This window comes from Ictidomys tridecemlineatus, unplaced genomic scaffold (assembly GCF_052094955.1).
Source record: "Ictidomys tridecemlineatus isolate mIctTri1 unplaced genomic scaffold, mIctTri1.hap1 Scaffold_729, whole genome shotgun sequence".
In the NCBI taxonomy this organism is placed as follows: Eukaryota; Metazoa; Chordata; class Mammalia; order Rodentia; family Sciuridae; genus Ictidomys; species Ictidomys tridecemlineatus.
The window spans coordinates 2,591-18,519 of NW_027525259.1; the positions used below are offsets into that span (position 1 = coordinate 2,591).

Here is a 15,929-nt window from a genome sequence, read left to right on the forward strand (position 1 = left end):
CCCTCATTTCTGGCCCTGGAAGGAGCAACTCTTGTCTCCACCTCCCCAGGGAACCCCTCACAGTTTAGCTAAGCCAGACCTTCCTTTCCTTTCTTTGAAAGGCCCTGTGCATAAAGAGTTCTCACTCTTGTAAACATACAGGAGTCCTCCTTGGCTTTAAAGGACACCAGCCCTCAGAGACAGCAATAGAGAAAGGCCACACCTCTGAGTGAGGGGCTGTCACTCCACTCTAAATAGACATTTGTTGGAGGTTAATAAGTTTATTTATTTATTTATTTTGTAAATAAATACAAGGCCCTCACACATGCTAGGCAAGTCTCTAGCACTGTGCTACATTCCCAACCCTTTTCCATTTTGAAACAGGGTTTCACTAAGTTGCTGAGGCTGCCTTAAACTTGTGATCCTTCTGCCTCAGCCTCCTGAGAGGCTGAGATTACAGGCATGCACCATTCTGCCTGGTGATAAATTTATCATTAAAAAAGGATTGGGCTGGGCATGGAGGCACATACCTGTACTCCCAGTGGTTTTGGAGGCTGAGGCAGGAGAATTGTGAGTTCAAAGCCAGCCTCAGCAACTGTGATACATTAAGCAACTCAGTGAGACCCTGTCTCTAAATAAAATACAAAATAGGGCTGAGATGTGGCTCAGTGGTTGAGTGCCCCTGAGTTCAATCTCCAGTACTGAAAAAAAAAAAAGGCTGAAGTGGAGCAAGGTCCTCCTCCACTGTCCCTGAGGGCACTGCCTCATGGAAGTTTGGGAATCAACTCAGAGGCCTCCTTGGTTCCCCCAGCTGGACAGGCTATGTGCTTTACCCACAGTCCTCCTGTCTGAACCAGACAGATGTCACTGAGGTGTGGAAGCTCACGTCTCAAAAGTACCACCTGGTCTTACTCATCTGGGGGGAGGGCGCACTTCTCACACATTTCACCATGAAACAATGGGGTTCCATCCAGGCAGAAAATCTGTGAGAGAGAAGAGCACCGTGTGCTCGGGAGCCTTCCCTGCACCCCTGGGCTGGCGCTGCAGGGAGTCAGCACGGGACCCTAGGCCCCCAGCTTGTTGCCTCTCCTCTAGGACTGCTCTCCACCTCAGCCTCAAACCCCACAGAAACAGGAGTAGACGGGCCTCACTGTCCCCCCAGCTGCACTTACTTTCATTCCTTCACCACTTTTCCAGAGGCTACAACACAGGAAGGGGAACATGAAACCCAGGGCAGTAGCAAAAGGCCACTGCCAAGCAGGGGGCACCCTGTGCGGTGTTTTAAGCAACAACATGGTGTTCTGAGGAATTCTCTAGGACTCCTGCTGTCTGTGTCCAGCTTTGAAAACACACCAGAGTGGAAAGATTAGTCATTGTTGTTGGGAATGACTCTCGGCATCATTTTTTCATGTTGATTTAGACGCCATCCCATCCCAACGACTATCACAGGCTGTAGTTATAGTCAGGCCCCATCTTGTCTGAGAAGCTGGCACACCAGACTCTCTCCTTGGAAAGGAACAGCGAGATCAACTGCTACTGGACAACTGAGCATGCACTTCTGTGGTCCCTCCTCCGAGCCTGAGGGTAATCTTCCCCAGGAGGGAGCAATAAGAATGAAAGCCATATTTCTCCTCCATGGCTAAATGTCCTCACCACTTTGAAGTCTTTTATTTGCATTTTGTTCCACTGGGGAATTGGGGCCCCATTGGGTACTATAGTCTAAGACATAAGTGAGACCCATTAGTCTGCTGGCCTCTCTGAGCTGTCCACGAAGTTAAAAGGCCGGGGTCCCAGAAAACTTCTGTATCTTCCCAGCATTTGTTCTAATTTTGTGATGCCCAGGGCATCTTAACTGATTTGTGCTATGGCAAAAAAAAAAAACCCATACCCCTGCTCAGAGTAACACTTTTAAATGCATAAAATAAAATGCATATAGTTACAAAACAAACCAACTATGTAGGAAAGTAGTTATCCCAGTATTTAAACACATAGTGGCACACCCTGAACATGGATGTAAGTGTGCTATTTTATCACTACATTAAAAAACAAGGTTCAGTGGTGGGTCTCATGACTTCCAGAATTTTGCAGTAGCCACGAGCATAAATGATATGTTGAAATGTCCACCATGGCTACAAGGTAACATGAAAATAGCAAAGCCACTGTCCTCCTCCTCTCAGGATGGTTTACAGTCTGTGGTCATAGCAAAGGAACTGCTGTCACCCAGGGGAATTTCAGGTGTAGTTTCCCCCAGGCAGTTTCACAGCCCCCTGGGCTGTATCCTCAGAAGCTGCAGCCCAGGTCTAAACCTGTGAGGCTGCAACCTGCAATTCTAAATCACGAGCACCTTTGTCCCCGGCAGCTCTGAATAGTCTTTGGCAGTAATGGAGGCTGGTTTAAATAATCTGGTTTAAAAGACAGAGGCCAAAATGCACCTCCCACTTGATGGGGCCAAGTGTTGCCCTGGTAACCCCTAGACCTTGGCAGGTGTTGGAAGCCAAGCCCTGGGTCATAGTTAAGAACGTGGCCTTGTTTACTTTCACCTGGAGGAACTACCTTGGAGCAGGTGATGGTGAAGAGGCGGGTGAGCGGCGAGGACAGCCGTCATCTCGTCGTGGTCAGATGGATGGATGTACTCATAAATACTGTTGCCTGTGAGCTCTACCTGCAGGGGTGGGAACAGAAATGTCACCATCTCTCCAGGGTTGGCACCAGGGGAAAGTGCAGGGTGTGCCACATGCTCACACCCCGCTGGGGTCAGGACTGGAGTCTGCCCACAACCCACACCTGTGTCAAACATGGAACCTTTGCCTCCCCACAGCCCAGCTCTGAACTGCCTTCCATGCCTGAGAAGCCAGAGGGCCAGGCCTGAGCTCAGAGCCCAGGAGGCCCGAGCACAAAGGAACGCCCTGGAGGGGCCTGGGCAGCATCCTTCAGAGACAGCTCAAAATGGACTCCAACTCTCTGGACTGTGTCCTGCACCCCCACTCACATGCTGCCTGCCTGAGATAGCCACTGCAGCCCTACTGTGCTCCCTCCCAGAGTCGCGTCCACTCCACCTCTCAGAGCTGACCAAGGGACCACGGGAGGCTCTACTCTGACAAAGCCCCTTTCTTCAGCAGCTCTGAACCGTGTGCCTCAGGCACTGCCAGGCCTCTCTCACATTGCCAGAAATGTATCTCTGGCTTTCCTGGTCCAAGATGACTGTGCAAATTCTACAGCTCTGGCCCAAGGGTGCGGCTGTGTCTCTGTGTGACCTGCAGGAGGGATTGGGGCCACTCCAGCCAGCCACATGATGTGGTGGTTATTTCCTGGGGTTGCTACCTCAACACCAGGGTAACGCCTCCTTCCAGACATGCCCCACAGGGGGCCCCATGGCAGCCCTCCAGCCGTGTCTGTGTCGGCCTGGACCTGGCTCTGCAGGAATGGGTGGTTCCAGAAAAACTCCACTACTGGGATATTTGCACAGAGGGCCCTGGGGGTCCTGTTCCTGACTGTGAGCATCTTTAGAATGTTCACCCAAGTACGGATGCCACTCAAGGATACGCTATTGAGTCCTGGAGACCTGCACCCCTTCACAAATGGGCAAAGGCACAGAAAGTTTCAGAAAGAGCCACCAGGGCAGTCTTCTGAGTACTGGGACACAGTCCTGTTTTTAAGACTCCTATTAGTAGAGTTGGGAGTGACAGATAAGGGCAGTTGTCAGTGTATTCCAGTATTGTTTGGAGGAGCATAAAGAAGAATGACGGTAATTTCAACGCAGCCAGTGGGAACCCCAAAGCCCAGCTGAAATAGTGCCCTTGGGAGGCAAAGGACCTTGAGTGGGTCAGAAGAATCTTCACAGCCCTGCCCAAGGGAGGTGTGACCCTAGGGAGCACAAGGAGGCTGTGGCTGTCCTGTGTCTGGCCAGGGCACATTTGGAGACTACCTGCTGTCAGTCAGAGGGTCATCTACGAAGGGGTAGCCCTGCAGGTGCCATGTGCCAGGTCCCACAGCTGCATAAGGCCAGCCAAGTGGCTCAGTGAGAAGTTCTCCTGGAGCCTCCAGGGCCCTCAGCTCTTCACTTGGAACCAAAGGGCCCTGGAGAGGTGAAGTAATGTATCCCGCTCCTCCCAGCCAGTTCTCCTAATCTGTCAAGATGTGGCAAACTGCCTTCTTTATTCAGAAGAGATTGTTTCTGGTCTGCTAAGTAATTTCATCCCCTCAGAAGGCTTGCATGGCTCCACTCTCGGCATCGTTCCTGGAGCATCTCCTTCAAATATGAGGCAAGCAGAGCACAGAGAGAATCCTGTTACAGACATCCCCCTGTCACCTCCTCACAGCCACCTCCCGAATCTGGGCCTCTGTAATCGACCTCAATGGAGATTGGCCCATGTGAAAAACGTTTATGTCATTTTGTTGGGAAAAGAGAGAGAGAGAGAGAGAGAGAGAGAGAGAGAGAGAGAGAGATATGAACCTTCTTCTTTCAAGTCATTCCTGTTACCCCTTAAAAAGTTTTAAATAAACCAGCAACATTTAAGCCAGCCACATGAGACAGAGCTATGGGGCACATTATAGAGTGTTATCAAAATGGGGAGTTTCGAGCTAAACACTAAAGGAGCTGGATTTTTAAAATCATTATTTCAATGGCTTATTATATATGTGTTTATTTATATATTTATTCTGGGGGCTGCAGGCTGAACCCAGAACTTCAAGCATGCTAGACAAGCACTGTGCCATTGAGGTCCAGCTTATTTTAAAATAATTATAATAATAATAATGTTTTAGTATTGGCCTGTAATGGATACTCTTATCCATGTTTTAAGGGAAAAAAAATGATCATTGTGGTTTTCCTGAAATTCTTTTTGAGAGAAAAATAGTATTTTGCGGGGCTGGGTTGTAGCTCAGTGGCAGAGCACATGCCTAGCAAGTGTGAGGCCTTGGGATCAATCCTCAGCACCACATAGAAGTAAATATATAAAGATATTCTATCCATTTACAACAAAAATTTAAAAAATTTAAAAAAAAAACAGTACTTTACTAACGTCTCTGTTGAGAAACACCTTTAGGGACTTGCAGGAAAACTTGTATCTCTACTAATTAGGGGTTTTAATCCCCAAATATTTTCATCTATTTCCAAAGTTCCTGTTCTCATCAGAGATTGGAGAACCAGGAGGGGCAAGAGGCAGGGAAGGAGGGCTTGATTTTCTGAGTTCTTGGGTCCATTATAAAACGGACAGGAAAACACTAAGACTGTCTAGGAAGTAAAATAGCCGTCAAATAAAGGAAATGTTTTTACAGAACAAATTCTGGAATGATAAAACAGTGCTGACCTTAACTCAAAATTATGGTTGACATATGTTTCCTGTATTTATTTATCTATTCATGCTTTTCAATGCCAGAAGAAATGTGACTACCTTGCAGGAAAAATATTGTGTGTGTGTGTGTGTGTGTGTGTGTGTGTGTGTCCGTCTGTCTGTCTGTCTGTCTAGAGAAGGAGAGAAAGTTGTTGCCATAAAACTCCCTGGACTCATACATCAGACTTATTAAAACAGAACTTCGATGTGATCCCTTATTATTTGTAGAACCCTGCTAACTACAAAATGAATGACTTTTCTACTAAGAGCTTTTTTATGTTTTGCTGAATAGCTTTTCCTCCTGCCAAGAAAACTGCCTATGATAAATACAACACTAAAAGGGTATATTCTGTGGGGAAGGGCAGAGTCACTCGGCACTGGGGAAATGCACATTACTCTGTTTTGGATGTTTTGCTGAGTATGGTAAATTGAGCATTTAAAAATAAGATGGTTAAGATGGTTTGGGTTTCAGGGTTCAAGTTATGTCAACAAACATAAAACATCGTCCTTTCTCTTTATTTCAAAAGTGAAAAAATTTGGTCTTGTGCCTCTAACTTACACGGTTGCTGTTTGTATTATTGTGTTTCTGGTATCAATCTCAAATATTACATTTTTCTTTATGTGTCTCATAAACAGCTATTTTATATGAAAATGTATACCAGTAACCTCAATGTTATATAACATGGAACTTTGGTAAGGAAATCTGAACCACAAGGATATTTAAAACTATATATAGCAGCTATACAGGGATTGTTTTTGCTTAAATATAAGTAAAATAATTACAATAATAAGAACAAAAAAGGAATCAAATCCGTTGGTAAATGTTCAGTGAATGTTATGGATAAGAGTGCTTCCCGGCACTACTTTTTCCAACATATTAAAATATGTCTGTATGTTTTTGTGCTGCAAACCTGACAGAATCCCCAGGTTGGATGCAACTGTTTTCTAATGCTCAGCCTCTGGACTAGGTGGACAAACTAACTGTATTTTCTGCTTATCTCTGCCATTTTTAATACCACAGTTTAACAACAATGACCTCTTGTTTACTAGCTTAAGATTTAAAAAAAAAATACACTGTCATAAGACGTAGATTTTTAAAAATTCCAATACTGGAATTAAAAAAAGTTTAATGAATCCTTTTTAAGCCTGGTGCAGTGGCACATGCCTACAATCCCAGCTACTTGGGAGAATGAGGTAAGTTCAAGGGCAGACTGAGCAACTAAGCAAGACTTGCCTCAAAATAAAATAAACATGGTTTGGGGGTATAGCTTAGTGGTAGAGCACTTGCCTAGTATGGAAGAGACTCTGGTTCCATCTCCAGCATTTAAAAGGAAAAAAAAGGCTTTGGGTTTGAAGAATATAAAGAATCATTTTTACATCCTCAAATGTATAATTCAGGTATTTAGATAGTACAGATCAAAAGCAGGACAAAACAGAACAATTCCCTTCTGCTGTGAATTTTCACACGATTATGGCAGAACTGATGGGGGAAGGTATGTTCCTGTGACCCTCTACCGAGGAGTGTAACCTTGACTTAACATGAACCTCACTTAATGAGACAATGTCACTGAGAGTAATTGAAAGTTCTAGGAATACAGACGAGCACCATGTAAATATAAGCTATTACTACAATTGCTATTCACCAGAAAACATTTTAAAGCATTACTCTGTCTACTGGGTAAAATTTTACTAATATTTTTGTGTGTATGCTGGGGATTGAACCCAGAGCCTGGCGCAGAATAGGCAAGAACTCTACTACTGAGTACTATCCCCAGTCCGTAAGCCTATTTTATTAAGGTTTTTGGTTTGTTATATTTGTCCAATTCTTTGCTAATAATGAAAATAATCTAAAGGGTGCAAAACATTTTTTTAAAGAGTAGTTGGGTATTTGACATCCTATTCAATACTTTATTTTACTGTTTAAGTAAAGAAGACAGAAAAAAATACACATTGCAATTCTACCTAAATTTCCTTCTATGGAGTTAATCATGAACAGAAGGCAGATCTAAGAGAAAAGTTTGTTGTTGCTTATTTAAACAGTTCACTGTGGAACACTCCCCAGCCACTGACCAGGGGCTCACACTGTCATTAAAGTGTTTTTGTAGCTGCAGACGGAGGCTAACACAACTCCATGGAGAAATCAGAAAAAAATCATTTGCCCTACATGATCAACTTGACTTATCTTTTTTACAATTGTCCTTTCATAGGCAACAAAGAAACTAAAGGAATCTCTACAACTTGCTTAGAAAATGGTCATACCTGGACTTTTTTCCCTTTTAAAACAACGATACAAAGTTGTATTTTTGCATATGATGAAAAAGAAACATCATGCTTTTATGTTGCCTCCATTTCCTCATGTGGAGTTAATCTTGACAGAAGGCTTAGTCATTACCTTTCCAATGTGTTGGTCATTCTTAATTATTGTGTTCATAATCAACAGAATCTTTTTCCCACATAAAAAGAGTCTGTGTGGGGTGCAAGGTAGGCTGGTAGGCTGAGCTGCCTGAGTGACAGATTGCTTAAGTTGTGCTCAGTACCTAAAGATGTGCTCACATATTCCAAGTGACCGAGCAACCCTAAGAGATGCCCACCAAAGTACTCTAGTTGCAAACTGTATTTAATGAAAGTGAGGCTTTCTGGCTTTTGTATAGCTCCCTATACTTCACAAATCACACAAAATAGTTATTCTGATCTGTTTCCCAGCATGATCTGAAAGAGAGACAGAGCAGACATTACCATATTATTTAAAATATAACCCCAGGACATAAAATTCCTGGATAGTTGAATTTATTTCCCATTTTGTTTTGACTGCTAGGGATCTCAGATATAAATTTAATACTGAAAAATAGTGGTCAAATTGATTTCTGTGATCATATGCAGAAATAAAACTTTGTATCCTTGTTTTAAAAGGGAGGAAGGGCCAGTACTACCATTTTCTAAGAAAGTTGTAGATTCCTTTAGCTTCTTTGTTCCCTGAAGAGAAGACAATTGCAAAAAAAATAAGTCAAGTTGATCATGCAGGGCAACTGGTTTTCTTCTGATTCCTCGATGAGGTTGTGTTAGCCTCCATCTGCAGCTACAAAAACACTTTAATGCCAGTGTGAGCCCCTGATCAAAAATGTTTTGACAAATCATCTTAAAAGTATATGAAATGTTTTATCTTATTTGTGACAATATTGTAAGACTATCAAAAGTAAATTATACTTTTAAAAGGTAAATAATCCACAGATTAGGTCAGAAGTAGAAACCAGTCTAGGTGCAAGTAAATAATTCTGATTAATTCTAAAAAATGTAAAGTAATAAATTTCTTTTTTCTTTCCTTTCCATTTATTTGTGGAGGATTGGGGATGAGGAGTGGGCAATACTTATTCAGCTAAGCACATTCTCTACCACTAAGCTGCTACAATCTCCAATCCCATAGAAATAGTAAATCTAATCTTCTCAAAACATTTCTCAGTCTGTACACATATTTATCCCTCAGTTCACATAGATGCAAGAGTCAAGCTTTGGAGGTTTGGCTTGTGTGCTTGCCTAGTATATGTGAGGCACTGGGTTCAATCCTAAGCACCATGTAAAAATAAAACAAAAATATTGTGCCACCTATAACTAAAAAATAAACATTAAAAAAAGAATCAAGCTTTGATAAACTATTTGGGATAGCAGGTCCCATAAGAGAAGAGAGAGTAAGAAACAACCTTCTAAACTATTTTAATATGCAATCTCCTTTAACAGACTTTGCATAGGAAACACATAAGCCCATTTGGATGTGGAGAAGGATGTGCATACATTGGAAGAGATGGCTGTAAAATAATGAAAAGTTTTTTTGTTTTTTTTTTTAATGTACTGGCAGAAAAAGAAAAGGAATACACCAAACTCGGGTTCCCAAATTTGGTAATTTTGTTTTTCAATGAGAAAAACTCAAGAAACATTAATAGGCATGTTCCATTTGGGCTTAACTGTGGGAGAAGGATGGAAAGAACAGGTCACTCACACGCTTTTTAGGAGCCCTTGTTCTGTCTCTGTCATTCATTGAAGTATGTCCTCACTTGTGATGAAAAGTCACGCTGAGAGCTCACAATATAAAGGAACGTTTAGTCCTGGCATGTATAAAAAAATGTGACTTTTATCTCTCTTCCCCACGCTTGTTAAATCAGAGATGTGAAAGGGAAACCCAGTCTGCTTCTCCTTGTCCGGGCCATCCACAGGCCCAGACAGCAGCCGGACCCTCAACCCAACCCTCATCTGGCTGGGGGTCCACAAGCTGAGGTCATCTTTTCCTTCTAAGGGAGGAACCCCCTTTTCAGAAGATGGTTTCACTTTTCCAGAAAAATGGGTAATATTTAAATGTTCTAAAGAAACCAGAACCTCGCAGTGCAAAACAGTAGTAAACTGAATTTTATGAGTTTCTATCACAAGCATATAAAATGCTTTACTGAAACAACCACTGAACTGGAAAAACTCAGGAAAAATGACCTTGAATTCCATGTGAACACTCATAAATCTACCCCTTCCCTTTCTGTCTCCCCAAAACACATGCCGCATAAATCCATGTTCTACAGAAGCTTCCTCTCACCTCACAGCAACGCACAATACCATGTGCAGCCCAGCATGTGTGGCCTGACTGTAGGTCCCCTGGGGAAGCTCTTTTCTGTGCCATCTAACATCACTAGGTGAGCAGGTAGGGCAGGGCATACATAGGACAGACTCAGAACAGGGCTGGCCACAGTGAAGACATAGTTGTCACAAGCCTCAAAGGAAAAAGAAAGGAAAAAGGTAAAAATGCAAAGAAGAAAAAGGAGAAGGAGAAGGAGAAGGAGAAGGAGAAGGAGAAGGAGAAGGAGAAGAAGAAGAAGAAGAAGAAGAAGAAGAAGAAGAAGAAGAAGAAGAAGAAGAAGAAGAAGAAGAAAAAGAAGAAAACTGCATGGGAATCCTATTAAAGAGAAATTTGGGGTTGGGGGTAGAGCTCAGTCATAGAGCTTGTTCAATCCCCAGCACTAGGTGAGGGTGGGGGTATTTTGCAGTTATGAATAATGTTCATAAACTAATGCAGACTCATTTTCAGGCTAGGCAAAGCTGTCACAATCTGCTACAATATAATCGAATATTTTGATTGTACATAAAATTAGGCCATACCTACCTGGGACAAACCTAAATGTACAGAAGCCGTCTCGGATATATACATGATTTTGCCATCAGATGCTCCCACAAAAACAAATCCATCCAAAGTCTGAAACAGAAAACGTATCAGGGTAAGAGATGTTAGTTCTACACCAGCATTAAATCTAGAAATTTTGCTGTCACTGGGCTGGAGGTGAAGTGGGAGGAAGGCATAAAGCTCAGTGGTGAAGTGTTCGCCAGCATCCATGAGCCCAGAACTGGGGAAAAAAAAATCAATGCATATTTGTTAAATTCAAAAAAGAAGTCAGGGCCATGAGGACCACAGGTGACAACATTCAAGGTTTATTTCCCAAGCCAGGCTCTGAAATGTTTTTAAAGCACTTTAAAAAAAACCTTACATCCACATCACAAAAATCATCTGAAACATTTGAGAATTCCTATCATGCTCACTTTAAATGTAGTAGCTTTATTGTTTGGAGTTATTTTAGCACTTAGCACAAATCCAGAGTTCTATGGTACTTAGGGGAACATCCACTACTATATAGACCATTTAAGTCATAATTGGCAGTCATTTATACCACTAGGACATACTCATTATTTGCCACAATATTCTAGTTACCCATAAGTACCATTTGAATAATAAATTCCGACCACTGCTGCTCCCCAGAAAATAAAACAAAATACCTGATTATTTTACCAGACAAAGTCTATAGAATTAACTATTTCAACTTTGTAAAAGATTGAATAACTTTTGCCAAATTCAAGGAGAAAAAGTATCTTCCAAAAAAATTAAAACTACCCAAATGAAATTCTGATTTTTACCTAATCCCTCTAAAAATAAGATAAAACTATAAGAGATAATTAAGACAAATAAAAAGGTAATGATTATTTTTCTGTGTCAAAGACTTAACTTTTGAAAAAGGAAACTGTACTTTATTTACTCATTCATATTTTAGATCCAGAACCAAAGAAAAGCAATAAAGTTTGTGAAAGACCCATACAATCCGCAGTGCAACTCCCATAAAAAAATATTACAAATTAATTTCTGGCCACAAATTCTATTTTTACAGCATGTAATTGAAACCAGATTACCTTTGGGTTTTCTACTCTCCCCCTTGGAGGTGGGCTATAAAGAATGTAGCAGAAATGAAACTTGAAAGATATCCTTACATTCTGCTGTCTCAAATACCGTTTGCTGCAAAAATTCTTTGCTAACTAAATTATCACTACCTTTCCCTGTGCTAGGTTGAGACCAGCAACTTGATTATGTCTTACTTTCAGGTTTCTAACTCAGCTACAACACATTTTCCTAACAGAATCTGGGACAAACTATAAAGCAATTTCTAAAGTTACAGACACTTTGATGTATTTTGCATAGTTGCTAAACTCTAAAACCATTAGAGATACATTTAACAAAACAGATCTCTTGCAACATCTAGGAAAACAAATAAAAGTGAAGAAATTATCATAATTAAATTCTAAACGTTACCAGCAGTAGCTTAAAAAATAATATTCTTAATTGAAAACATGGAGTGTGCTTTCCTAGCTTCAATTACCTAATTCACTTACATGTATAATAACTGCAAAGACAGCCATCCACACACCACTCAGGAATTAATTAAATGTAAGACCTCTGGAAGTGTTGACTTTGCCCACCAGACTTTCTCTGAAGTTCCCCTGCAAGCACTTAGTTTTCCCTGATATTAGTGTCACTTATAATGTGGACAGTATGAAACACGGAAAACATGCAGCGCAAAGCTGGAAGGGCGGGCAGACGGCGAGCCGAGGGCGTGTGGGCCAGGCTCCCAGAGAGTGTTACCTGGCCGGCTGCTATGCCACCGCAGTTCTCTTTAGTTGTGAAAGTTCCGGGTTTCAAATATTCCCCCATTCCCTTCTCCCTCGCACATGTATTTTCAAAAACAACACACGCACACGCACACACACACACACACACACACACACACACACACACACTCACACTTGCTAAACGCTGCCACATTGTGGCACAATGCTTCCTGAACGGTGCTTCTCTGGCTCCAGAGCCTGGCCCGGTTTCTGGGACAAACCGAAGTAAGGTTGAAACGATTTAACCACGTTCAGGGGCGCCTTTCCGCCTAGGTCTGGGTGAGCTAGAAACCCCTGGGGCGCTGGGATGGAGAGGGATGCAGGCTGGGGCTGGGGCTGAGGCTGTACCGGACAGGCTAAGCATCCACGCTTGGGTTTTGACCCTCCCGGGCGGGAGCCACCCCCGCCCCTGGGACTTCTTCAGCTTGGGGGCGGCCTGTGGATTTGTGCCGCGCACCTAGAAACTCGGGTGACAGGGTTGGAAGGGAGCCCCCGCCAGGGCGACTGGCGGCGGCGGCGCTCCTCCCACGGCGCGGTGGTTCTACCTGCAGCAAGTGCGATCCCAGCTCCTTGGCGACACTATCCAGAGGCCCGGTGCGACTCGGCTGTCCCCATGCATCTCCTAAACCTGGACCAGGAAATGAAACAACCAGTAAACGGCAGCGTTCAGCAAGAGGCGGTGGCGCCACCCAGAGCGCTCAGAGCCTGAGCTCCCTGAGCTCCTCGAGGCTGGAGCGTGCCCCTGCTTCTCCTCTGCCCAGCATGCTGCAGCCTGTGCCCTCGCAGCCGCCCCTTTGCCCTTGGTTTAAAAGAAAAATACCTGAGGAGGAATTCCCTTCGAGGGCTCCAGCAGAGTGCCCCTGCGCTCACTGAGCCAAGCAGGCGGACAGCTCCCGCAGGTCGCCCACATGCTCAAGGCTCTGAAATTGCCGTTTTATTTGAAATGCCACAAAGTAATCTAATCTGCTTTGAAATTGGCCATCCTCGTAGCCCAACGGGGATATCGATTTGACCTGTAAATATTCCCCTAAGGACCTTCTCTTCCTCCCTTCCCAGGTGTCACCCGCAATTCTGCTTTTTCCCCAAGACAGAGAGCCTCAGATGGAAAGGCCCCGCCGTCCAGGGGCAGCTTTTCCCATATTAAAAAAAAAAAAAAAGAAAGAAAGAAAAGAAAAGAAAAAGGAAATTTCCCTCCCCTCCACGTTATCCCATAGTCTTCTCGGCTCTCACTGGCTTCCCGGAAGAGCTGTCCCCCTTCCAAACTCAGGAAGGTTTACCTGGGGGTTTCCGGGAAACACGCTCCATATCCGCCAGCGGCGGGCGCGGGACGGGCCCAGAGCCTGGAGAGCCCAGGGTAGGCTCGAAGGTAAAGGAGAGGGGGCGGTTCTTGCACAATCCGGAGCCCCCCAGTCCCTGTGCTTTTTAACCGCCTCATCCCCAGAACCTCCTACTCTTCCCCACCACCTCCCCGACGGCCACCAGTGGTGCAGAAAATGCGTCAGGGGAATGGGAGCCCTGCGCATCCGAGTCCTCTTTCCCTGCGCGCTCGGGCCAGCCGCTGTGACTGGGAGACTCCAGGCTTGCCTCTGCCAACTCCAGAGGAAGCCAGAAAGCTCCTGAGGAGGCGGCATAAGGAAGGATAGAAGAACCTTTAAATTTCCCCAGAATCCTTCCCTTATGGGGACCCTCCGGTTAGCACCTTGGCCTCTGCACCAGGAGAGAGAGGCAGGTGACCGCCGTCTCCACTTGCGCCCTAGCCTCCTTAACCTCCCTCTTAGAGAATACGCCCTCGGGCTTTCTACCTACTCCGGGAGCTCCCATTTCGGATCCGACCCCTTCAGGGTTTACACGTCCTCCTGGAAACCGTGGGCCGGACCCAGATCGCGCCCTTGAGTGCGGGACTCTAGGTCAGGAGTCGGCTGAATTAGGTGAGAAGTGCTGGGCTGAAAACCTGGTCAGCTGCGGTGGATCCAGTGTGGATCCCCAGGCGGCAAGTTCTCTCCAAACCGGGAGCCTGGCGTGAATTCCCGGAGAGTCGCTGCGCTGGCACCGTGGGTCTCCTCTCTGACTCTGTGGGAGTCCGGGGTGTAGATTTGATTTAAAAATTAGTTGCTTATTTTAATTTCTCTTTGATAGAGGTTCCTTTTGGTGCTGACTCAGTCATATATGAGCTGTTTGATTTTAGAAAAATCACAATTAAAAAATGTTTTTTAGTTGTAGCAGTAACTTTGTTTTTTTTTGTTTTTTTTTGTTTTTTTTATATGTGGTGCTGAGGATAGAACCCAGTGCCTCACACATGCAAGGCAAGCACTCTACCATTGAGCCACAACCCAAGCCCCAACAAATCACAATTTTTAAGAGCTTTTAACTTTACTTTCTTCATCTAAAGTATCATGTTGATAATGCCTACTTACAGGATTATTGTGAAAATAATGTGTAAGTATGAAAATGCAGCTTTTAAAAATCGAACATACCATTTTTAAGTATTGTTGTTGTGATTGTTGTTATTTTGTGTCTGGGTTGGTTAAGTTTCATGATTGTTGATATGATGACATCACCTGGGAATGTAGAATAAGTATGCATATCAGCAGATTTTAAGGTTATAAAAAATAGGTATGTTTATTTGTCTTCTAATGCTCCATTGAAGGAATGTTTCCATTTTCTCATGAAATGGTGGAAATAAATACACCTTTTTCATTAAAGAAAGCAAGTCTAATATTTTGTATCCTTTGAATTAAAAGACTACATTTCATTTTTTTTCAGGGAAAATGGGGGACTACTGGGTTAAATTTTCAGAAAAAATAGCAGACACATGACAGGAATACAGATCATACCAAATAAAATTATAACTTGTTTTTAAAAAGTATCACAAAACAATATGAAAGGAAAAACTGGATATTTGGAGAAAAGTTTAGTCTTAAAACCTCATTTCACATCCTACATGAAAATAAATTTTAAAAATAAGAACATGTAGGCAAATTTGGCTCATTTAAAAAATAAATGATAAAAATGAAATTATGATTATTCAGTAAGAAACACAATATTTCTTCATCAGAAAAGAACACATATCACCAGTAATTGACAAAATAAAAAAAAACAGATGACAATAATTAACCCTCAATACTAATCAGTAATGGTAAATAAAAATGATACGCTGTTTTGGCTCACGTCTCATGACAGTGCAGAGGGGGAAACCAGTTTCAAGAACTCAGGTTATAATTATAAGTCTTTACCCAGGAATCCCACCTGTAGACTCTATCTGAAGAATATATTAGGAGCTTTGAATGTTAAATTTGTGTCATTTGTTTTACCCCTCACCATCAGCACATATTCTTTCTAAAATTCAGAAAAAATAAAAATAAATTTAAAAATCACAGGTCTCTTTGGTATGTCTAATGAAAAACAGAACTGATCATGTTAAAATACTAGATGAGAGGGCTCATATATGTAGGATGGATCTGCAATAATGTTCTGATTAAAAGATAATTAGTGGTAAATAGGTCTGGTAAAAGACAATTAGTGCAAATATTAAAGGGAAAAACATGAAAATTCAGCCATGGGTATCTAATGTAGTTCTGATTTTCTTTGTTTATATATTTCTTCATTTTCTAAATTATGTGTTATTGGTAAACATTTTCTTATTAGCAAAATTGA

General features: G+C 42.8%; 1 long non-coding RNA gene across 1 annotated transcript; it reads right to left on the reverse strand.

Moving 5' to 3' along the window:
* Positions 1-302: 302 nt before the first annotated feature.
* On the reverse strand, positions 303-13,016 carry LOC144374493 (uncharacterized). Its single transcript, XR_013433870.1, has 3 exons — positions 12,821-13,016; positions 10,446-10,539; positions 303-2,637 (listed from the first exon to the last, which is right to left on the reverse strand). It is a non-coding gene; the product is annotated as an uncharacterized LOC144374493 (long non-coding RNA).
* Positions 13,017-15,929: the final 2,913 nt, after the last annotated feature.